Here is a 26,393-nt window from a genome sequence, read left to right on the forward strand (position 1 = left end):
CTTACGGAATAATCAGCATACAAGTGGGAAGCAACTCTCTGAAGATGAGCTCATAGACCAAAATTATAAACTATTAGCAGAGACTCTCTGCTTAAGGAAGTTAGTTAATGCAACAAATGGAAGAATTCTATTAGATAAATTAAATTATTGATAGCATAATTATCTTTAAAAGACTTAAAATAAGTGTAAAAATGATCAATGATAATAGAATGAATAAAGTTTATGAGAAAACAAGGGCACACTGAAAAAAGGATTTTTTTAAAAAAAAGAACCAATATAAATTCTAGAAATAAAATATACTTATTAAAAAGAAAATGTGTTATTAAAATTTTTTTAAAACCTCAAGAGTTGAATTAAAGGACTAGATAAGCTCACTACATAAGGAAAGCACTCAGAATGTAATCCAATGAGATAAAAAGATGGAAAATACTAAAGAAGTTAGAAAAATATGGAAGATAGCTATGAGTAGTTCAAATTGATACGGAAGTACCAAAGTATGAATCAAAGCAATAGTTTTTTTTTTCTTATAAGAAATTAAAGAGAACAGGTGTTCTCTCTCTCTCTCTCTCTCTCTCTCTTTCTTTCTTCTTTTTTTGAGGCGGAGTCTTGCTCTGTCTCCCAGGCTGGAGTGAGTGGCGCGGTCTCCGCTCACTGCAAGCTCCGCCTCCCGAGTTCCCGCCATTCTCCCGCCTCAGCCTCCGGTGTAGCTGGGACCACAGGCGCCGCCACCGCGCCCGGCTGATTTTTTGCGGTTTTAGTAGAGACGGGGCTTCACCGTGTTAGCCAGGATGGTCTCCATCTCCTGACCTCGTGATCCGCCCGCCTCAGCCTGCCAAAGTGCTGGGATTACAGGCGTGAGCCACCGCGCCCGGCCAGGTATTCTACCTCTCTTTTCGATAGCTTTTCTGAAAACAAGGACGTTAATTAATTCTTACTGCTCTGAGCTGTGGAAACTTCCTATGGATGAGTTTTGTGTTTGCCTCTATGGAGCCCTTCAGGTTTCACCAGTTCTAGATTTCTTGTGTCTGTTCTCTGTTAAAAGCTCTCAGGCTCTCAAGTGGTTAACTCAACATAATTCAATTAGTGTGTTCTATAGAAGACAAAAAAATTGAATAAAGTTTCCAAACACTTGCTTTTTTCTCTTGTAGCAGGTTGGGTATATTCTAGATAATTGAATACTCGCTTCTCTCAAAATTTGATGTCTAGTTTGAGTTATTCTATAATGAACATGGGGGTGCAGATATCTTGACATACTGATCTCATTCTCGTTGGATATATACACCCAGTGGTAGATTACTAGGTCATATGGTAGGTCTATTTTAATTATGTGAAGAACCTTCTTACTGTTTCCCGTAATGGTTGTACCAATTTACATTCCCACCAACAATGTACAGTGGCTCCCTTTTCTCCACATCCTTCGCAACACTTGTTATGTGGAGTATAAAAAAGTCAAACTCATACAAACAGAGTAAAATAGTGGTTTATGGGGTAGGCGGTGGGGGACCGGGAAGATGTTGGTGAAAAGACACACCATTTCAGTTAGACAGGAGAAATAAGTACAAGGGATCTATTGTACATCATAATGACTACAGTTAACGTATTGTATGCTTGAAGATTACTGAGAGTAGATTTTAAGTGTTCTCCACAAAGAATATGAGGTAATGTATATGTTAAGTAGCTTGATTTGGTTATTCCACAATGTATGTTAATATGAAAACATCATGTTGGAAACCACAAATATATATAACTTTTTGTCAGTTAAGAAAAACTGATGTACACATCGAGTTTTAAGTTTTCTACCTTAGAACATCCTCTCATCAAAGACATTAAAAAATGCTTTTGAGCCTTACCACATCTGAAGAATGATCTTCTCTACAATCCTCTCAATGTTTTGAAATCACATAATCTTAATTATTACTTGTATTTTTCATATTTGTTTTAATAATTTTATTCCTATTCCTTTGAGATCATCTTCCTTCCCATTAGTTCATGCTCCATATTCTTTTAAAAAATTTTTTCCTTGAGGATTTTGATGCTCTTGTAGATTTATAGAGAATTTGCAGAAAGGAATTATACCTTTAAATGCCACCCCCCCACACACGCGCGCGTGCGCGCGCGCGCGCGCACACACACACACACACACACACACACACACACACACACACATACACACACCTCCCCCCAGATGAGCCTGAATGTGCTACAACTGGGGAAGGAAAGAAGGCAAACAATCCACCATCTCAAAAGGCAGTGAATGGGGGTACCTTAAACCGGCCACAGGTATATATGTGGAATCTAAAAAAGTTGAACTCAGACTAGAATAATAGTTAGCAGGGGCTGAGGGTATGGGGAGGGAGGAAATGAGTGCTTGTTGATCAAAGGGCACAAAATATCAGACAGGAGGAAGAGGTTTTGAGAGTAACTGTACAGCAGGGTGACTATTTTCAATAACAATGTGTTGTATAGTTCAAAATAACTAAGAGAGCAAAGTTCACATATCTCACCACAAAAAATGACAACTAAATGAAGTGATGGGTATGTTAATTATTTTGATTTAATCATTGCACGTTGTATACATATATCAAAAAATCACATTGTACCCCATAAATGTTTACAATTATGACTTATCAATCAAAACTAATATTAATAATAAGAAAAATAGTATCTTTACAGACTCAAAGACTCACCAGCTTTCTCTCCAAAAAACTGGTTCCAAGTGTGTTTACTCATCAACCTAGCAAAGGATGACTAAATTTGACTATTATTAGGTCTGACTTCACATGAATGGAAGAATCATGAATGTACAGTTCTATTCAATGTATTTCATGCAAACATACTTGAGATGAAAAAAGAGATATGGCCGTTACTACTCAAATTCATTTTTGGCTAAAAAACTTCCCATAATGGTTCTTACTTAAAAATATTTTTCTTTTTAGTGATTACTGCTCGTGTCAGTTTGATGTTACCTTGTTTTTACCTCATTGCAAAGTAAACTCTTCAGCTAAATACAAGAATATGTATATATTTCACACCAAGGCAAAAATGTGGAATTAGATGTGAATCTATGAATATATAAACCATCTCTTCCTTGAGTCCTGGAGGTGATGTATTACATGTTTTTGAGTCAGAAATTGTACAGAATTTTGGAGCTCAAGAAGGCTCTGGAAAACATTTTTTCCACTGGAATGAAGTGAGAGAACTAGTTGTAAAAATTTCATCATTACTCTGTGTGTCTATAAAGCACTTTCTCACCTCTGAGCCCACCCCTCAAAAAGCAGGGATCACACCATGGCAATTAGATATTAGAATTGAAATATAAACTTTGTTTCTTTTCCATCAGGTTCTGGTTGTAACACAGCTTCCCTCTGTCTATCTCTTTAGCAGTTGTAACGTTGTCTCTCCTATCTTTCTTAAAGAGCTAGAGGTTGTCCTAAATGGTTATTATGTGGGATATGGAAGTGGAATTCCATTTCTAGTACTACAAAGGCATTTCATTCATTCATTAATTCATTTATTCATCATTTATGGAAGATATATCATTTGCCAGACCTATTAGCTCTGAGCCTTGGTTTCTCCCTTTATAGTCTTCAACCCTAAAATTTGCTGATTCTAAGCAAACATAATTCTTCTCAATTATCTCAGTTAATGGATATTATGCCATTCCAATTTAACTACAGACATTAACAATGCTGTGCTTTTTAATGACTCAATGCATTTACAGACTCTGCTCCTGTCTGGAATGACCTTCCTTTTTTCACTGATCTGATGAGTTTTCATTCTTTAAAATTCAACTCAAATGACAGCCTCCTCAGTCTGGTTTAGAGCGTATCTCCTGTCTTTCTACTGCTCCTGTGCTTTTATCTTTCACAGCATTTATCATGTTTTACTATAAAATTGTGTGGCAGATAAATTCTAACATATCCCCCAACTGTCCCTTTGTCCCTGCCTATATATATATATACTGTTGTTGTTTTTGTTTTGTTTTGAGATGGGGTCTTACTCTGTTGCTCAGACTGGAGTGTAGTGTCATGGTCTTAGCTCACTGCAGCCTTGACCTCTTGGGCTCAAGCAATCCTCCCACCTCAGCCTCCTGAGTAGCTGGGACCACAGGTGCAGTCCACCACACTTGCTAATTTTTAAATTTTTGGTAGGTATTCGGTCTCATTTATTGCCCAGGCTCATCTCAAACTCCTGGCCTCAAGTAATCCTCCTACTTCAGCCTACCAAAATGCTGGGATTTCAGGTATGAGCCACCAGCCTCCGTCTTGTTAGAAGATTCTCTCTGTTGCCATTTTGACTTGCATGCTTTGATGAAGAAAGCAGCCATACTGGGGAGGCCCATGTGGCAAGCAATCCAGGGTGGCCTTCAGACAACAACCAGGAAGAAACTGAGGACCTCAGTCCCACAGACCACAAAGAACTGAATCCTACCAACAACCATATGGGCTTGAAGGTGAATCTTTCTCCAGTTGAACTTTCAGATGGTACCTCAGCTTCAGTAACACCTTGGATTGCAGCCTTGTGAGGGACCCTGAAGCAGAGGATCCAGTTAAGCTATGCCCAACTCCTGACCTGCTAAAGCTGTGATAAAATAAATGTGTATTGTTTTATGCTGTTAAGTTTGTAAGTAATGTGTTATGCAGTAATTTGCTTGTCAATTTGTTTATTTTACTCTCCCTTAGGTTCTAACTTCTTTAGACCTGACACCCTGTCTTATTCATCATCAACAGAAACTAATACTGTGCCTGGCATATTACTATACAGCTGCTTATTAAATGTTTTCTGAACAGTATGGTAGTAAAGTAAGTTCACTGGATTTGCAGAAAGGAAATCATCTGCCACCAACTTCATAAACTTCTTTTCATTCAAGTTCTGAGCCTCAGGTTTTTTATGTGAAAAATTAGAGTTACACTTAATTAGAGCTCACCTCAGCTCTAGTAGTTTCCATATCTCAGTTTTTCTCCTTAAAAGTAAATATTAATGATATATGTGAAATGGTATTATGTTTTAGTAGATGACTTGATCTTTGATATGTTTCTATGTTCTTTTTAAGTCTGGTATATTTTTAAATCTGATGTGTAAAAAGTAGTTATGGCAAGAATAGTTTATTTTTTGACTTGTAAAAATGATGACTTTACTTAAAAGAAATCCCCAAAGGATTAAATAATGAAAACACAAAAGTTGGAATAAACTTATTAAAAATTGAAATCATTTTTAAAAAGAGCATTTGATGACATGTAGCATGACATTTAACAGCTTTCCTAATTAAATGGACTGAAAACCTGATAACACAGTTTTAGTCAGGAATTTCTCTTTCCACACTGACAGGAAACATTTGTTTTGTTTTAGCCAGACAGTTTTTAAAAATGCTATTTATAATAGCATTGCCAAAGTTTAAAAAAAAATCTCATTTCTACTTTTTTAAAATTTGCTGTGTTATCATTTCAAATATTTCTTCCCTTTTACTGAATGCTTAGCTGATAGGAAAATCATTATTAACTCAAATACTGATGGACATTTTTCACATTCTGGTCCAGCACATATGGAGAAAATAGTTCTTAAGATTATTAGATACTTTTTAATGAAATCAGTGTATTTATCAGTTGGAGCTAATTTCTTATGCATTATTTCTCCAAGGAGATAAAAACCTAGGCAGAGATGATACTGAACATTTGTTATTTAAAAGAAGAGTAGATGAGGAAGTGCACTTGTTTTTCTTTAATGTAAGACTTGAGCTACCTATCTGCCCATTTATGGACATTTTATTTCTTCTATTTTTAATCTGTGAAAACAGACAACCACTGAAACACTAATTACAAGAAGGAATTAACATTCTTCGTGCTGTCTCAACACAATACTTCTGTATCTTCCCTTAAGCGCATCCTGTCCTATTATGTCCTGTCTTAGGAAAGGAATAGGAAAAAATGATCAAATTCACTCTAAAGTACTGACAATACATTAGAATAGAAGAGAGCCACATCAGACAGAGAAAAATTCTTCCTCCTAATAGTAAGCTATAGATGATCTTCTAAGGAAAACTGTACAATTTGTATCTGAGGGAATCTCTAACATACCCAACAACAACAAAAAACCCACTTGTTTAGGTAGAGTATTTTTGAGTCCTAAGGCCAAAGAAGATAAATCTTCCTGATATTTCTTTTCTCTCCATCACTCACAACACAAAAGTGCTGCGAAGATTAAGGTATACTATTTTTTATTATGTATGGAACTAGCAATCAAAAATGCTTAATGATGCCTCTTACAAGAAAATAAAATAGTTCCATGGCTCAAAACAAGGAACCCAAAGGAACAGTTTAGGAGGCTTAGAGCTCATCTGATAGGAAATTGCAGGAGTTAAGAACTAGGGTTTGGAACTAAATAAATGAGGGTTTGGATTCAGGTTCTGTCATTGACTAGCCAAACCACATGCCGTGCAAGCCTTCCTGAATCTGTTTCTTCCTGTACAAAATGCAGATTATGATTCTTTTCATATGTATATATATATACACACACACACACATAAAATTAATACAAAATAAAATAATAACATATAATAAATGCTCTCCACAGAACATGCTACAGAATAAATAATAAATGGATAATAAATTATCCTGGTCCTGCATTGATAGAAAAGTAAAATAAAGACTAGAGTTTAAGGCTCGCCAAATGTCATGTATTTAGTTTGAGAACTTGTAGTGGAGCAAAGAGAATGTCTTCCATAAACTTGAAAGTTCATTATACAAATATTTTTCTACTTAGTTCCTATAGCATTTCTTTGAGAAAAGTAGATATTACCCCTTAATACTGAGGGAACAAAGGAAGGACAGAGAGGGAAGTGGGTTGTATAAGCATATGAGAAAAATTTCAACAGAAAGTGGAAACCAACAAAATTAGATTAATCCACTCTCCACCACCTTAACTTTCCACACTAGTCTAAATTTTTGTTCCCTGAATGTATATTACAGATACATGTGTCTAATGTGTTTGAGGAGGATCCAAAAAAGTTGGTGAAACTGTGAATGTGAAAGCAAAACCATATCAACTATCCCACTGTATCTGAGTGTGGCAGAAAGACAAATCAGTGACAAGGCCCATGATATGAATCAAATCTCAAGAAGGAGGATTATGCAACATATGTTCTGCTTCGGTATTCTGATGGCATTCGATGCCAGGAGCTAATGAGACATTTTGAAGCTCAAGGAGTTCAAGGGACTTGCAGCAAGCAGAGATGAAACACTGTCTCATTATCAAATAGTTTCATTTTTAATTTCCTTCTAAGTATGGATTTGATTTTTAAAATATTGCCCCTGTTATTACCTCACATGGGGGATTTTTTGATGATTAGAGCACCTGGAAAGCCATCCAGCCAAGAACCTTGTGAAGGTTCAGAGTGGGGTTTAGATATTCATGCAGTGGTCTGAAGTCTCCAAGATTTCATCAGGATTCAGGACATGACACCTACAAGTTTCTTCCAGAAGATTTCAGATGGAAGCCTGGAATTTCTGATCAACATCTCAGGCACCAACTGCTCTATCAAGAATTAATTCAGGCTGGGCGCAGTGGCTCACCCCTGTAATCCCAGCACTTTGGGAGGCCGAGGCAGGCAGATCACTTGAGGTCAGGAGTTCGAGACCAGCCTGGCCAACATGGCGAAAACCCATCTCTATTTAAAAAAAAAAAATTAGCTAAGCGTGGCAGTGGGCACCTGTAATCCCAGCTACTTGGGAGGCTGAGGCAGGAGAATTGCTTGAGTCTGGGAAGTGGAGGTTGCAGTGAGCCGAGATTGTGCCATTGCACTCCAGCCTGGGCAAAAAGAGCGAAACTCTGTCTCAAAAAAAAAAAAAAAAAAAAAAATTAATTCAACAAGTATTTATTAACTGTCTCCCTCACTGCTTCCAAAACAAGGCACTATGCTAACCCCTGAGAGAGGTGTGAATCTATAAGGCAATATTTTATGTGGCATAAGTAACTGGATGCTGATGGGACGTTTCCTGTTGCACTGAAATTGGTGTGTATGGTCCTAGTTGAAAACAGAAAGGTGCTCAAGTCTAAAAACATTCACCAATCGCTCCTCACACCCAAAGGTAGATGTACTAAGAGACCTCAGAAGAACCAGCCCTATGGCAAAGAAACCTAACACTTTCGCTCTCCTCCATGTTATCTGAGAAAGGACATTAAAATGGGGGAAAGTTGGAGACTAAAACCATCTGCCTGTAGAGAAGTCAGCGGTCATGGTAGAAGCTTTTCTGTGAGCGGGAGGAGATGGTGAGTGCTTTCTATTTCCCAAGCCAAGTGAGAGGCTGGGAGTAGAGAGGCAAGCAGCTCCAAGAAGCTCTCTTGTGAGAGTTGAGAATACATGCAAGAAGGAGAGAGCCTGGCACCTGCTCCTTGGACTTCCAGTCTGAGAAATGGCAACACAGAAGAGGATGAGGGAGCATGGAGAAGCTCATACCCTACTTTTGGATGTGACAAGGATGTGTGAGTTTATTCGGAGTCAAGTGGACTTTAGAGATGGTAGCTGGACTGAAATTTCCAGGAGAGAGCAAGAAGCTGCAGGTAGACCCTGGCATCCGAAGAAGGGTGGAAGCTAAGTGTCTGCTTCAAGGAAAAATGCAGTGGAGGGGCGCGCTCCTCCCCTTCATTCCCTCCAGCATTCTCCAAAGAACTCCCACTTATGTCCCAGAGAGAAGCAGCACTGGGGCTGGATGGCCATGCATAAATATTTGACAGCCAGTTGATACTACGCAATGAAGATGCTTCAGTCAATGGAAAAAGCAGGTTGAAGATAGCGGGTTGAATACAATTTTTAAAAAGCTCATGCATTTCTTCTCTCTCATCCCATCCCCAAACCCTTGAGGACCTAGGTGTCCACACAGGGAAGTGGGAAGAGGGATGTCAGAGTTGGGACATGCCCAGCATCCACAACAGAGCACTGAGCTGGGAGGAGGAGTAAAAGAGCAGGGTACAAATATAGCTGTTGGTGGGAGAGAAGAAAGATTTGCACTGAATCTGAGGTTGAAGTTTTAAACAAGATTGAACCTTTAATTGCTGAAAGTGACCACGAAGTTATGGAATCTATCTAAGATGTCACTAAAGGACAGCAAAAGATGGCTTAATAGAGCCAGTCTGAAAGCTGTGATTGGAGAAAAATATCTTGTTGCATTAATTCATTCAACAAATAGTAGTTGAGGGCCTAAGTTGTGCCTGGCATTGCTCCAGGCCTTGGGGAATCAGCAAGCAGGGAAAGAAAACGAAGTCCCTGCTCTTGAGAGCTTATATTCGAGTGAGGAAAGACCAACACTGAACAACAAACAGTTGTATCGTTGCACAGTGGATTCTGTGTAACCACATCCTTTCTATGATGGGAGAATGTACTTAGAAATTCTACTTTGGTCCCATGGATAGACTCAATGCTAACGTTGCTGTTATACACACTGAGTATTTGGTAATTAGGGGTAGGCCTTTTATGTTGGAACTCCTTCCCAATCCCCAAATCGATGAATTGTGAGGGAGTGTCCATTGTGTGCAGGAAACTGTGGTAGGGGAGTTTATAGAATTGGGACAGGACATAGTTTGATAGAACTCGTAGTTTAAATCAAAGATGGTATGTGTTAAAAAAACAACCTACATTAATCATTTTTCTTAGATGTGTGGAGAAGTTTTACAAAAATTTAGGATTAAAAATATTCTCCCCAAAAAACAAAACCTGGTTTCAATAAGGATCCAGATTTCTCTTCTCCATGGGAAAAATTTCACCATCTTCACTACTTTCTTTCACAGTTTGTTTCCTCTAGTGTGGATTTCTCATAATTTCAGAAATCGATTAAAGAGGGAAAATGACAGTAAGCACTGCTGGAAAATATGATTTAAAAGTCAAAGAGTCAGACATCAGTTTGCATTGGAATTTGGTAAATTTATAGAGCTTACTGCAGCGAAAAGACAAAACAAAGCACTGCCACTACCGCTTGAATTAGAGTTCCTTAAAAAAAAATTCCCCAAACAACTGATATTTGCTTGAATGTTGCAAGCCCAACATTAGCAAAACATAGAGCAGGAAACGAGAAGTTTGAGAGGCCTTAGAGCAAACAGCAAAGGGAGTGAGCCCTGTTCCGGCACACGGTTAGTAAAAGTGAGGAGTGAACCGGGCTTGGTGACCTGCCCCTGTAGTTTCAGCTGCTGGGGAGGCTGAGGTGAGAGTACTGCTTGAGCCTTGGAGTCTGAGGCTGCAGTGAGCTCTGACTGCACCACTGCACTTTAGCCTGGGTGACAGAGTGAGACCTCATCTCTCAAAAAACAATAAAACAAAATTTAAAAACATTATTTTTTTTTAAGTAAGGAGTGGGCTATGATAGGTGCTGACTCTGTTGAGGAATACTTAGTCATTCTGTATTAGCATTCGTGATTATTCTCAGGACTTGTGATCAAATATCTGAAATCCTTTTACACCTGGATTTGTCAGAGTGGAGTTATCTACCGGGAGTGAAAACGTGACACCTTTGAGAAAGTCGAAAGAATGCATCCCGTCAGAGATACCATTGTTCTTCTTCCTTAAGCAGTCCCTACTCCAATATGATTGGGTTCCTTATAGAAAGGGGACATTTGGGGACAGAGACAAATATGCACACAGGGAGAACTCCATGTGAAGACGAAGGCAGAGATTGGGGTGATGCATTATCTACCAGCCACAGAGCACTAAAGATTGCCAGCAAACCATCAGAAGCTAGTAGAGGCATGGAACAGATATTTCCTCCCACCCCTCCACAGAACCTAACCCTTCCGGCCTGTTGGTCTTGAACTTCTGGCCTCCAGAACGGTTGCAAGTCACCCAGTTTGTTGTATTTTGTCATGCTAGCCCTAGCAAACTGATAGTCATTATAAGTACGTTGTTAGGAAAATTGCTTTTCAAGTCAAAAGATAGATCAAATATATTCTTCCAAGTTAATACATGCATATATATAGCATCTTTTCAGTGACTGCATGGGATTCTATACAATGACTATTTTCTCATTTGAAGGACTTGCATGTTTTCTCTCCTTTCACTATTACTGTAATTAACATTATTCTTTTTGTTTTGTTTTGTTTTGTTTTTGAGACAGAGTCTTACCCTGTCACCCAGGCTGGAGTGCAGTGACATAATCTCGGCTCAGGGCAACCTCTGTCTCTTCAGTTCAAGTGATTCTCCTGCCTCAGCCTCCCCAGTAGCTGGGATTATAGGCTCCCACCACCATGCCTGGCTAATTTAAAAAATATTTTTGGTAGAGAGCGGGGTTTCACCATGTTGGCCAGGCTGGTCTCTCACTCCTGACCTCAAGTGATCCTCCCGCCTCGGCCTCCCAGAGTGCTGGGATTATAGGCAAAAGCCAGCATGCTCAGCCCATATTAACCATTTTTAAGTGTACAGTTCAATGGTGATAAATACATTAATGTAGTTGTGCAGCCAAGCTCCAGAACTCTTCATCTGGCAAAATTAAAACTCTATACCCATTTAAAAATAACTCCCCATTTCCTCCTTCCCCCATCCCCTGGCACATCATTCTATTTTCTCTGTCCGTAAATTTGACTACTCTAGGTATCTCATATAAATGGAATCATATAGTATTTGCCATTTTGTGACTGGCCTATTTCACTTAGCATAATGTCCTCAAGGTTCATCCATGTTGTAGTATGTGTTAGAATTTTCTTCCTTTTTTTGGATGAATAATATTTAATAGAATATATATATGCCATATTTTGTTTATCCATTCATCTATCAGTGGATATTTGGGTTGCTTCTACCTTTTGGCTACTGTGAATAACCCTGCCGTGAACATGGATTGTAAAAATATCTCTTGGAGACCTTGCTTTCAATTCTTTGGAGCATATAACCAAAATGAAATTGATGGATAATATGCTAATTCTATTTTTAATTTTGTAAGGAACTGCCATAATGTCTTTCATAGCAGCTGTACCATTTTATATTCTCATCAACAGTGCACAAGGTTTCAATTTCTCCACATCCTCACTAACAATTGTCATTTTCTGGTTTTTGTTTTTTGTTTTGCTACTAGTCATCCTAGTTGGTGTGAGGTAGCATCTCATGGCAGCTTTGATTTACATTTTCCCTAATGATTAGTGATGTTGAACATCTTTTCATGTGCTTTTTGACAATTTGTATATCTTCTTTGGAGAAATAATCTATTTAAGTCTTTAGTTCATTTTGAATTGTGTTTCTTTTTGTCATTGTTGTTGAGTTGTAGGAGTTTTTTAAAAATATTCTGGATATTAACTCTTCATCAAATATATGTTTTGTAAGAATTTTCTCCCATTCTATTGTCTGTCTTGTTGCTGTGTGGATTGTATCTTTGATGAACACCATTATTTTTATTTTTTTTTATATCCTAAGACATACATATTCATCTTTGCACATTTATCTTACATGTAAGAAGGATAGCTTCTTAGGGTGGAATTACTAATTCACCCTCTAAGAGCCATACCAATTTAGCCTCTTACCAATAGTATGTGATCATTACCCCATCTCCATTCCCTTGCCAGCACTGCATGAGGTGTATTTTAAAAATTGACATAGACATTGAAAATGATGTTTTTATACATGCCACTCTGTTTTTCAAACAGTAAAAGCCTGTTACATTATGGTTAGCTATCAAACAAATTTGGGCCAAATCATGTTCCCTGGAGTTTAACATGTACATAAAGTAAAAACCTATAATTCAGAAATTAGTTCTGCCCCCAGCCGTAGGGTAAAAAGCTCTTACTTTATTTCTATTAAAAGCTTTCTAATCAGTTCTTATACCTCAAGTGATTTACTTTAATGATTAATGAATGGTGCCATTTTATAAATGAGTAAATAAGTCCACCCCAATTCATAGCTAGAGAAATTACAGGAGAAGCCCATATGCCAGAACAATTCAGTGTATGCCAAGGATTCAGTCTCAGCCCAGAATCCTTCTACCCATTGCCAGCCCCATTGCACCACCACAGACTTCCGGTTTTAGGGGCTGGAAAGGCTAGGCTGGCTGCAAGGATGTAGTAACAACAATGGTGGGAGATGATGTCCCACTGATTTGGTGGGAGTTATGTCACTGCAATTGAGAAAAAGGACCTGTCTCAGGAGGATATTTCTTTTATGGTTATATTTTAAAAATAATAGTTATAGGAAGATAATCATGCTTTGAGATCTTGGGACCAGATGAAGAAAAAGACATGCTTTCCCCCTTCAATCACACCACCTGTATAAAGGCATATGAGGTCCCTACACTGACTTTGGAGAGCTTATGCAAAGCCACAGTGCCCTTAGGAATTTCCTCTTCTTTCCCTGCTGGAACTTTCTGTACAGAGCACTTGTGACGCAGCACACTCACTTGTCCTGCGTGATTCCGGGTTGGAATGTAAATGTCTTCCTGTTCCTAAGGTTCTCTACTGCAGTTTATTAAAAACCAGAGAAACTGGGCTTGGTGCTTCCACACAGCTTTTCTAGTTTATTGGCTCTATTTGCCTGTAAAAATATGTTTTCAATTACACCTAAAAGGTTTGATTCCAACTACTCTGGGAAAAGCAATATGTATTGTTTTTCCTGCCCAAATCACATATATTCTGGTTCATCGGGAATTTAAGGTGCAGTGCGCTAACATCAAATGGCCAGCAATAGAACAGAGTCTTGGGAGGAAGGTAAAGGATAACCATAAGGTATAAATAATAGCAGAGAAACAGAAATCAAGTGTTTATTCTGGACTCATTGTGAGCATGGCAGATTATGGACACGATCATAAAGGACAAAAATATGTATCAAACCCAGAAGAAAAAAAGAGACTGCTTGGAACACATGATCAAAACAAGGAATGCTAATTTCAGGTAAACCTCTTTTTCTCCCATCAAACTTTCTAGATGCTTTTGTGAGCCAGCCATATCTACTTATTTTTCTTTGACAATAATACAAATTAGGGCTTTAAAACCAGTCTCAGTGGGGCTAAAGGGGACATTTTTGTTTTCTTCAGAGGCGTATTCCCTTAGAATGATGTGATAGTTATTATTATTAGCACTTTATCCAGGTCCTAGACAAGGGAATATTTATTCACTGCTGATTAAATATTCATTTGCCCAGAGAGAATGCACAGATGGATTATATTGGGCTATGCCCCAAACAGGGAAGGGGAGGCAGCCGTGAGAAGTTAAGTGGGAGTTGTGACTAATGTGCGGTGAAAACGCCGCTCCTCCACGTACACACGACCCTTGTTGAAACTTCTAAGGTCCAACCACCAGCCAGCTAGGCGTAGCTCATCATAGATGAATCAGGGTGGGTGTGGCCTTATCCATGAGTCACATACTGCACGTGGAGCAACTGGGGGCTCACAGTGCTGAGCTAACCACCATCAGGGAAAGGTATCTGCTTTCTGGTCTTGTTGTACCTGTTCAACCAGCTATTGCTTTTGTCTCCAGTTCCAGCCTGAAGACCTTAGGATGCATAAGAATCACCTAGAATGCTGGCTTGAAATGCAGATTTCTGGCCTCAACCCATGAGACTGATTCAGCAGAGCTAATGGGGATGTGGAATCATGACGCAGGTAGTCCTTGGACCACACTTTAAAACACTCTGGGGAACTCTGCCCACAGTCAGAATGAGAGTGACTGATTGAGTGCTGTGATTATCAAGTTTGTTTACCATTATTGCCAAGGGCCTGTCTTAGGTCTTTTCTTCCTGCCTTGCACTGTTGGTTGCTAAAGACGTCTTGTTTTCTGACTTTGATTAGACTTTTGACCACTCACTTTTCCTAGACCCTTGGTTGACCTTTGTATCTGCCAGTTTGTCTCTGATATCTGCTTCTCTGAATATCATTTGTTATCCTTCCTTCATTCTTTCATTAACAGTACTGAGTACCTGCCCTTGGTTTCAGGCTCTGTGCTGGGGACACACTGCTTGGTAAGGCAGACTCAAATCAGGCTGTAACTGGGTTTACAGGCTAGCTGTGGAGATAGTTAGTTAAACAGAAACAGTGAGAGTATTAGATGCCACAGAGGGATGCTGGCAATGTGAGAGCACAGGGCAGGGCCACTTTATCTAGGCCAGAAGGTCAAAGGAGCCTTCTGGGAATGCTTGGGGAGTTAAGAGCTGATGAGAAGGCAGGGTGTTCTGGGCAGAGAGAACAAAACAATGTAAATAAAAGCCCTAAAAATTAAGAGGTCTGACAATTTCAAAGAGAGCTGTGACTATAGTGTAGGGTGGGGCTGGTGACAGCAGATGGTGTAGCAAGGAATGGGATTGAGAAGACGGGCAGGCCCAGATGATGAAGGCCTGAGATGATGTCAGGACTCCAGTGGAAGGCTATGAAATATCTTTGAAAGGTGGGTTTTTGTTTGTTTGTTTGTTTGTTTGTTTTGAGACAGAGTCTCGCTCTGCGGTGCAGTGGTGCGATCGTGGCTCACTGCAGCCTCTGCCTCCTGGGTTCAAGTGATTCTCCTGCCTCAGCCTCCTGAGTAACTGGGATTACAGGAGCACGCCATCACACCTGTCTAATTTTTATATTTTTAGTAGAGACGTGGTTTCACTATGTTGGTCAGGCTGCACTCGAACTCCTGACCTCGTGATCCGCCCGCCTTGGCCTCCCAAAGTGCTGGGATTACAAGTGTGAGCCACTGCGCCTGGCCCTCTGAAAGGTTTTAAACTGGGGTGAGTCACAATCCGGTGTGTACTGAGAAAGAACACTATGTGTGGCAGATGGTGCAAACAATTAAGAGTGAAGTCTCCAGAAGGTAGGAGGTGTGGGATGAGGGGCACTTAGAGAAGAGGTGAGGGAAAATGAATGAAGAGAAATAGCTCCTCCACTGTATCAGGAGGGAAGGCGCAAAAGACAGAATGGCCTGAAGTTAAGATGCATTAAGTTGAGGGTGTTTCATCCTCCTGAGGAGAAAAGAGTAAAGACGCTTTTGAGACGTTCCTGAGAGCATTTGAGGTAATGAGATTTTAGTACTGAAATAAATTCTTCAACTGGGTGATATGCAGGCTATACCAGCTACTCAGTCTTATCAGCTAAAAGATGACACTAGTCATTTAGAAATGTGTTAATAGTATTATTTTTCAGACTGTCAGTGTCTTTGAAAATTAAAATCAAAACAAGAAACAACTGTAAAATAATTAAGAAGTCAGGTGCATGCTAGGTCTAATAAATGAGTTAACACCCATGAAAGCCCTTAGCACACTAGAGTCACATGACTATGTTAGATTGTGACAACATCTAAGAAAACAAAAGGCATGACATCTGATCAAGCTTGGGATGTGATCATCAATTTTACTGTAGGAAATGCCTTAGTGAAGATTCTCAGTACGTCTTTGGCTTTCTGAAGCATATAAGTCTTTTCCTCCCATAAAAGGATGAAGTCAGTTTTTTAGGTACAAAGCTATACCATTTTCCTATTTGTCCTAAAAGCAAGTTCAAGCTGAGAAACCATCTTAAGGTTCGAATGAGGAAGGTCTGATAAAAAAAAAAAGTACAGAAGAACCAACTCGAAATTCCACTGAAAGGCAATGTTCAGCCATTTCTTTGTCAAGACAGTTCTGACAACACAAAGGGACTTCAATGGGGATGGCATGCCCAAGTGGACTTCTCTCACAAATGCGTAACACTGGACAGATTTGGAATGTGCTGTTGTTCTTTCTGCTAAAGACATTTTTCCACTCTTGGCCTTCCAAAACCCAGAGTTCAAAGCTTAACTACTAGTTTTTTATGCAGGAGCAAATTGACCACAACACTCTTAGAAAAAGACGTGAGTCAGTGTGTTTGGCTCTTTGTTTCTTTATTGTGTTCTTTGGAAAAGAAAGATTGTAAGGAAAGAAAAGCAGGGAAAGACTGACTGCCTTTGCATCTTTTCCTTGAGGGGTGTTTGCTTAAAAAATAATAACCCCAAACTGAGCTATTATTGAGATTTATATTAAGCAGTTTCAAGTTTTGAAATAGTAACAAAGTCCAACAGACCCGTGTGAGGCAAGCTTTTTTTTTTTTTTTCTCCTCATTATACAAATAGATAAATTGAGTTACTGACCAGTGAAGTAACTTCCCTGGTCTTGGTTGCACTCAGTGAAAAGAAAGCACAAACTTCAGGTTTGGGATTTTAGATAACCAGTTTGATCATGTCAAGCTGACAACCAAAAAGTTAATCATCTGTTCTACTGTATGTTAGGGAGATGAGATTTTCTAGCTTAACAGGAATTCTATTTCATATAATTTATATGTATTTATGCATATGTGTTTGCATAGACACATGCACATTAGAATAATATCAACTTTCCACAATCTTTAGGAAATGAGACAGTTTGGATAATTAAAATTTTCCCAATATTTTATACCTTTAAGGATCGAAATATGCTTGTTTTGATATATACTTAAAATACATAATGTTTTTCATTTTAAAAGATGCTACCAAATATGTCAATAAATTTGTAGTTAGCTGTGATTCAGTGATTCTTTTAAAGATGTCCTAAAACCGTACAACTATTTGTGTCCACAGTGAATGCCATTTTGCTTTCTAATTTCTTGTGTTTGTATAGCTTCTTTTTTTCTTACTTTCTTGTTAGGCCTCCATACTTTTCTTTCTTCCTTCTGTCAGTGCACTTACTTGTTGCAACTCCTCTCCTTTTTCTAGGTCGGTGCTTCAAGTCGGTTATGTTCTGAGAACTCAGAGAACCATGTGTGTTAACATTATTCATGAAGTAAAAGTAAATAGGCTCAAACGGAAGACTCCACATGACTGCTTACGAATACAAACCTTAATGACCATTGTCTTTTATTCTCTGAGCACTTTTGATTTACTTTTTGTCCTCAGTTGTGTACTATGAAGTTGAAATTGTCAAAAGTTAGAATTTTAGATTCATGAAATATCACTTTAAATGTATTTTGCTTCTAAAACTCAACTTGCAATAATTTAGTTTTTCTCTAGCGATTCAGATGCTATTTACCCAATGAGCATTTATTGAATGCCGAGTGCCTCTCTCTGCTGCAGGGCCTCAGGACCTCACAGTATTTCAGGGTCATCCCTGGGACCACCAGTATTCATTGTATAGTACCTTGATGGCAACAAATTTAAGATCTTATAACCATTTTAGTTGAAAGACTACCATATAAAGACAGTTTCCTGTTTTGTATATTTTAAATCTACGTGTGTTGAATGTCTCAAAAGACACCTATTAGGTAGCTGACTTGCTAGCTTTTTGGCACCTAGTGGATGGGATGGGTCTTGAATTAATTGTCCTTGACAGTCCTTGAGTGACAGCCTTCTGCTGGGTAGCGATAGGTACGATGTGAGAGGACACTTGCCCCAGGGAGGGCTCAGAGAAATGCACAAAAAGTGGCCTCTCTTCCATAGTAAAAGGAAGAAAGGGGTTTTCACATTCCCCATGCATTGGTTCTCCAAATGGCTTTTTACTGGTTTCTCTGCCTTTCAACTGCATCCTATGGGTGCAGTAGAAACAGTCCTTGATGGCATCTAGCACAGGGCTTGGCACATGGTGGGTCTCAATAACTATTGAATGAATAAATGAGATTGACGTGGAAGTCCTAACCAAACAAAACAGATAATAGAACTTGAGAGGAAAAGTCTTAAAAAAAAACCTCTTATGGTCCTTCTTCCTTTGTTTTTATGAACTAAAATCTCTTCCACTATAGCTTGTAATTTCCTTTATTCTCATATTATGCTTTTTTTTTTTTTTTTTTTTTTGAGACAGGGTCTTACTCTGTTGCCCAGGCTGGAGTACAGTGGCACAATTACAGCTCACTGCAGGCCCTACCTCCCAGGCTCAAGTGATCCTCCCACCTCAGCCTCTTGAGTGGCTGGGACTATAGGCATGTGCCACCACACCCAGCTAGTTTTTGTATATTTTGTAGAGATGGAGTTTCGCCATGTTCCCCGGGCTGGTCTCAAACTCCTGGGCTCAAGTGATCTACCTGTCTTCATCTCCCCAAGTACTGGGATTACAAGCGTGAGCCAATGTTCCCAGCCACTTTGGGCTTCTTAGAGCCATTTTCTTAAGATAACCTGGACTGAGAGATTTCTTGGTAATTAAGACACAGGGGTAAAAAAGTCAGAACATTTCTGACAGAAAAATCGAAATCATGTAAGGTAGAATTGTGATAGTTAATATTGAGTGTCAACTTGATTGGATTGAAGGATGCAAAGTATTGTTCCTGGGTGTGTCTGTGAGGGTGTTGCCAAAGGAGGTTAACATTTGAGTCACTGGACTGGGAAAGGCAGACTCACCCTCAATCTGGGTGGGCACCATCTAGTCAACTGCCAGCACAGCTAGAATAAAGCAAGCAGAAGAAGGTGGAAAGAGCAGACTTGTTGAGTCTGCCGGTCTTCATTTTTCTCCTGTGCTGGATGCTTTCTGCTCTCAAACATTGGACTTCAAGTTCTTCAGCGTTTGGAGTCCTGGGCTTATACCAGTGGTTGCCAGGGGCTCTCAGGCCCTCGGCCACAGACTGAAGGCTGCGCTGTCGGCCTTCCTACTTTTGAGGTTTTGGGACTAGGACTGGCTTCCTTGCTCCCCAGCTTGCAGACAGTCTATTGTGGGACTTCACCTTGTGATGGTGTGAGCCAGTAACCTTAACAAACTCCCTTTCATAAATACATCTATCCCATTAGCTCTGTCCCTCTAGAGAACCCTGACTAATACAAGGACTCTGGTACACTGACATTAAACATTGTAGGGAATATGCACAGGGCTTAAGGAGATTTATCGGTGCATAAATTGCAGGGGCCAGGATGCATCTGGGATGCTGGCAGCCTCAAGGAGAATGTTGTAGAGCACAGCAGCACAAAACTCCAGAAACTCATGGGATGAGGTAAGATCTTAGAGGAGACATTCAGAACAGCCAGATTTTTCCTGATGATGCCACAGCTGCCCACCACACACACACAAACACACACACACACACACAACCCACACGTGGACTCTATATATACTGTGCATTGACATGGTGAAGGGAGAGAGGTGCCGTGAACTGGACAGGCATTGTGCAACCAGGAAAATTTCCTTTCTGGGGAACTGGTGGGGAGATTGAACTCTTGCCGTTTAGTGCAAACAAATCATTAGACAAAAAACAACCCCCCACCCAAACCAAACCAAAATCAAAAACAGACCAAAAATATAAATCAACCCATAAATAGTTTACACTGCCACCATGACCAATGCATAGCAGGACTCTGGCAAAGTAAAGAGTTCATTAAATGAGCGACAAGGCACAGAGATCCTTAGTGTCCTTATTTGCAACATGTAGACAGCGACACTTGAAGCTGCTACTCACCTAAATGACCGCTGTGCTGGCACTTAAGTAAACATTCAATAATTGGTTTTCATTAGTATTAAATAAACTTGTATTGACCACCTTCTGAGTAGCAGACACTTTCTTATATGTTATCTTATTTAACTTTCACATCCATCCTGAGAGGTAAGTTTATTTTAGAGCAGAGAGGCAAAGACTTGGCAAGACTTACTATCTTGCCCAGGATGGCTGCATTGTTCAGTGGTAAAAGTGGGACTTTATCTCAGGGCTTCTTATGCTAACTTCAGTGCTTTTTATTCAGGACACGGTAGTAGCTTCCCATAGATAACTTAAGGTACTTTATTTTGTCCACATAAATGACACACATTTGGGCATTAAATAAAAAGGGGGATTTAAAACTATCATTTAAAAATTTACAGACAGGTATAAAATGGGTGTCCTTTAAAATCATAAACTATAGAGAAGATAACCTACAAAACTATTCCTGCTGACTAGCCCGTCAAGACATGTTAGCTGCTATATTATTGAGGAGAGTTTGGGTTCTCTTCTTGAAAAGCACATTCTCAATCACGTTTCCCTAAGCAAACCTTGCAGGTCAGTCTGCTTTCTTTTGCCGCACTTTCTCTGTTTTCTACCAGGATGCTCCAAACCATTTCTGGATGTGATTTTGTTAAGATTCAGCCCAGATTAGTAGAAAGAAGAGGGAGGACTTCAGGTATGGGATGATCCACATTTATATTCCAGCCCTAACACTCACTATATTAACGATAAAAAGAAATTGACTTAATCTTTGTAAGCTTCTACTGCCTTATGTGTAAATTGTAGATAAAACCCCTCCCTACCAAATTCAAATGAAGGAATGTACATAAAATAAATGTTGTAAACTGTAAGTTTCTCCACAAAAGTTATTATCATCATTATTTATAGATTATTTTCATGTTTCAAAGTTCCCAAATTAAGATCCTTGCTAACACTCCTTTGCTGATGTGGTGACAATGAATTCTATTTCATAAATACGAGAAGCTTAAACATCTCCAGTGTACTTTTCTGTGGAAAAGGAGTCATGGATTCTTCCTTTAGTCACTGGCTCATGTCTGCAGATGAGAATTTTATTTATATGTATTCAAATGTGATTGAAACACATGGTGATTCTTTTATGGTTAGATATAAAAAATTTACAAGTTAAATGTTATTGCTATCTTTACCATTCACTCTAGAGCTTTCTTATGATACAATTTGTAAACATTTTACAAGGCAGGGGAAAATACACACCCATAATTATTTCTCGATGTTGTCTGGCTCATGACAGCAGGATAAAGTCTTTTATTATTTTAGAAAGAGTTTTCATTGAAGGTTTTTCCAGTCATTCCAAATAAACTTAGCTGTGAATGGAAAAGATACAGCTGATTGCCCTGGCTTCTGGAGTGGCTCTCCTGCCCTTGTCCTCCTCTGTGCTGAGTCAGAAGGAAAGCATGTAGGGTGGCCGACCTCTGAAATCATTAAACATCTCTGTAAACTATTGCTGTTAGAGATTCACTCTGGCTTATTTTCTGAAGGCTTATTAATAGTTTAGAATCTAATCTGCAGCCAGAATGTTTGATCACTTTGCCCATGGCTTTGCCAGGTACAGGATTTTATTGCATGGTTGGCCTGTTGGCACGATGATTCCTGAAGGGCTGTGTCGGTAAGCCAGTAAGTGCCGGGGGCACATCATTGTCAAATTCCAAGACATGCTACCTCCCCTGACCTGCTGGCGGAGAGCTTAGCCTTCTTCACAGTGTTTCAGGTTGTCCACTGCAGAACACAGAAATAGAGACAAAAATGCTCTGGGAAAATCTATGATAAAGAACTACTTTTCTTTAAAAGGTGGTGAGGTTTCAGGAGGAAAGAAAAGCAAAAATCTGTGAGCTGAATTTGTTTCAGATACCCAGGGATAGTCTGTCTCTGTAGAAATGGTCATATTGAAGACTGAAGCGATTGTATGTCTCAGCAGGTATTTAAACCATGCTTTTTCCCCAAGGGAAAAGAAATGAGATGGTAATGAATAATGGAGCTTTTTCAGAGGTTCAGTTTAAACCATTCCTCATCCCATTTTGTTTGTATAGTGATAAAGAATCCAGGCATTGATAGGGTGTCATTCTGAGGGATTTTAAGCCATTAAAATAAAGGAAAAAAAGGAGGCAAACACCATTTGTTCAATATTATTAAAATTACAGATACAGGGAAGAAGTCTTCTTTAAAATAACATAGCAGTTGGCAAAAGACCATGTAGTCAGGCAATGCATTGAAAACGATATTTAATGAACACTACTGCAGTTATAGCATTCACTGGGGATAGAAAAAAGCATATCTTATTCAATTTTTTCAGTAGTTTATATGCTCACCAAGGGACCTAAACCATAGCACATAAAAAGTTAAATAGTTTGTTGTCCAATACAGTATCCATTAGCCACATGTGGTTATTTAATTTTAAATTTAAAGAGATTAAAGTAAAATTTAAAAAATTCACTACCTCAGTTGTTCCAGCCACATTTACAGTGCTTAGTAGTCCTAGCACTTTGGGAGGCCAAGGTGGGCAGATCACCTGAGCTCAGGAGTTTGAGACCATCCTGGGCAACATGGTGAAACCCTGTCTCTACTAAAATACAAAAATTAGCTGGGTGTGGTGGCGTGCGCACCTGTAGTCCCAGCTACTTGGGAGGCTGAGGCACGAGAATCGCTTGAACCTGGGAGGTGGAGGTCACAGTGAGCCAAGATCACGCCACTGCATTCCAGCTTGGGCTATAGAGTGAGACTGTCTCAAAATAAATAAATAAATAAATAAATAAATAAATAAATAAAAAGTGCTTAGTAGCCATACGTGGCTAGTGGCTATCATATTGGACAGCGCAGCTGTAGAAAGTAGAATGATTCCTTCATTGCAGAAAGTTCTATTGGACAGCCCTGACTATTTCAATACAGTGTATAGGTGACATATTACTGACATTTAGAGTAACTGCTTGCTAGTCGAGAATAGGGAAGGATCAATGCTTGTTATAATACTGATGAAGGCTTTAATAGGATCTTGAAATTATGGTTCTTCTGACAGGTTGAAAGGAGAATGGGGGACATTTTCAGTAAAGAAAGGAAAAAGGAATGTTTGGGGGAGTAGTAGCCCATCAGGTTGAATTCCTGTTTATAGATTTCAGGGAGGTGAAGGTGAAAAGAAGCTTTGGGGTGAGATAGGTTGTGAGACTCGACTGTCAAGCTGAAGTGTTTGTTCTACATTTCATAATGCCATTAAATCCTTTTGAGCAGGGTACTAACAATCCTGGGACAATGGTCACATGGAAAATAATTTTTCTTTGTGTAACCTGGTATATGGAGCACCAATACTAACATTAGAATACCATTAGGCATTCATCTTATGCTGCATGGTTAGCTGCAGAGTTGAGTCAAAGCCCAGTAACACTGTGTGTGTGTGTGAGAGAGAGAGAGAGAGCGAGAGTGAGCAAGAGAGAGCACATATTTATGCTATGAGATGGGGAGGAAAGGGAGATGTGGAATGTGGAAGCTCAGTTCTTGGTTCTCTCAGAAAACCACAGGGAAGACTGGGGTAGTGTTGGTCATTTCATGAAGTCCTAAAGAAATCAGGATATTCTAAATTTTATTCAGAACTTTTATTCTTTCTAAGATGTTCATTTTCATCAAGGAATATTTCAGAATGGAAAGGAGTTTCTACCATATCTGGATATACCCCAATTATATCAAGGCTTCAAGAATGAACTTAGGCCAAATTGTCCCTTCTTAGAACAATTTATGGGGACAGAGAATAGCACAATTAAAATCTTCTTTATTCACCATCACCTCATTTTATTCCCCCATCCCTATTTCTTTTCTTTTCACATTTATTAAGCCCTTATTATGTGCCAAGCACTGAGGGTGCAGAGGTAAATAAGACACAAATCTTCCTGCAGGGAGCTCACAGTCTTTACGGAGATGGATACCCAAATTAAACCCATGCCATTATAGAATGGAGACAATGGTGGCAGGGCCTGTACAGAGTTCTAGGGAGTCTGTCAGAGATCCATGAGGCAGCTTGGGTCAGGCTGGTTTCAGGCATGTTCTCACAGAGGGGAAGATACTTACTTAATCTGACTCTTGGAAGAGGAGTATAAATGAATCTAGTAGATTAAGTGAGAAATACTACAAGCAGAGAGGGAAGATCAAGAACAAAAGCCAAAAAGCATAGCAGAATGTGAGCATGGGGAAAAAGCTAGGCTTTGTTTCCATTTTTGTCTTTGGCACAGGATAAAGGAAGGGCTTGAGGTATATTTGTTTCTTTTTTTTTTTTCCTTTTCTTAAAACAATTTTTATTATACTTTAAGTTCTAGGGTACATGTGCCCAACGTGCGGGTTTGTTACATATGTATACATGTGCCATGTTGGTGTGCTGCACCCATTAACTCGTTGTTTACCTCAGGCATATCTCCCAATGCTATCCCTCCCTGCTCCCTCCACCCCACAACAGAGGTATATTTATTTCTATATACACTTTCATGCAGGCTAAGCAGCAGGTGTAGACAACATAGACATTTTCCTAGGTGACTCTTATGGCTTGGGGGAAACATTTAAGTCATCTTTACTGTCATCATCTGGCTATGGTTTATGGTAAAAGTCGTGCCAAAGAGAATAATCTGGGGAGCTAGATACAAGTTCATTTAATGTGTGGAGGTGCCTTTGCTCTAGTGTTTCTCATAGATTCATGGAAACGTCTATTGCCTTAAGAATGACATGCTAGACTGTCACTCTTTTTACTGGATTTTTGCCAAGCAACTTGTCTTCATTTGGGGAGAGTTTATGGACTAACTTTTAGCTCTTAAAAATTACCCCAGGGAGAAATGATGTTTTTTTGTTTTGTTGTTTGTTTGTTTGTTTTTTGCTTTTCTAATTACACAGTCCTTACTTTTTTGGCTCTGAAATGACAGCATGCTTTTAGAAAAAAAATACAGAAAAGAAAAAGAAATTAAAATCACTGTATTAAAACAAGAAAGAGAGCCAGTTAGAAGTGTCTAGGAACAGAGCCACTAGAATTTCTCACTTTCTTTATGAGTCAGAGGCGTTGTCATAGGAAGTTTATTTTTATTTTTTTCCTGTTATGATAGGACAAGACATCATGAGAGGCAGCACAGGCGGGCAGGAAGACCGTGGACTTTGGCATGTGACCTGGATGGAAGTACCTGCTCTGCCTCTTCCTAGCTGTGTGGCCCTAGGCAAGTTGTTTAAGGAGTGGAAGCTTAGTTTTTCTCATTGTTAAATTGGGAATAATAATATCCTCCTTGTAGGGTTGACATGGGGAATATAGATAATGGGACTAGCACAATGTCTGGTCCTGTTAAATAACAAATAGCTTTTTTTATTATAACCACTAATGATGTGTTTGAATTTCTCCCTTCTCCTTTAGATGACTATGAGCTACTTATTTTCTTAAAGGAGAGGGTGCTCAACTGTGCCACTTATGGAATACTGACCTCCAGGCACTAACTTTGTGAAGTGGGAAGATAATTCCCAGAGTAATGTCCTAAGAGAAATAGTAAATTGTATGGAGTGGGAGGTCTGAGTATCACAGATAAACTAAATAATTCCTCATGCAGTAAATTACACCAGAATATCAGTGTGTTCTTCCTACAGAAATTAGCTCCCTATTGATGGTGAGAAAGCAAATGCTCAAAGAAAATATTTGGCCAATGATCTTGGTTAGTTAATGATAGTAAAGATAAAGCAGGGAATTAACAGCTCAGAGACTGATGAGCTAGTTCAAAGAATTATCTAGGCTCCTCGTTTATTGAACTTATTGCTCATTCTTGGCCACTTTTCTCTACACAGTATTCAGAGAGTGAGACGGGAATGAAAAGACAACTTCAGTTTATCCAGTGTTCTAAAGATTTTTTGGGTAGAAGTGGAGGTTGAAGATATGAGAGAGAGAGAAAGAGAAAGAGAGAGAGAGTGAGAGAGAGAGACAGGCTTGAATAATTCTGACATTCCTGCTATTATTGTAATAAAGCATTGAGCCATAGAACAAAGGCATATTATCTACTTCTTTTGTTCCTTTTTTACCTGGGTTTTAGAAATCTCTCTACATATCTT

At 39.2% G+C, this 26,393-nt stretch overlaps 1 protein-coding gene across 1 annotated transcript in view; it reads right to left on the reverse strand.

The window, feature by feature from the left end:
* The window catches only part of COL8A1 (collagen type VIII alpha 1 chain), a 148,505-nt gene that overhangs the window by 114,876 nt on the left and 7,236 nt on the right, over nt 1–26,393 (reverse strand). The gene's annotated exons all lie outside the window — the stretch shown is intronic.

This window comes from Macaca thibetana, chromosome 2 (genome assembly GCF_024542745.1).
Source record: "Macaca thibetana thibetana isolate TM-01 chromosome 2, ASM2454274v1, whole genome shotgun sequence".
Classification (NCBI taxonomy): Eukaryota; Metazoa; Chordata; class Mammalia; order Primates; family Cercopithecidae; genus Macaca; species Macaca thibetana.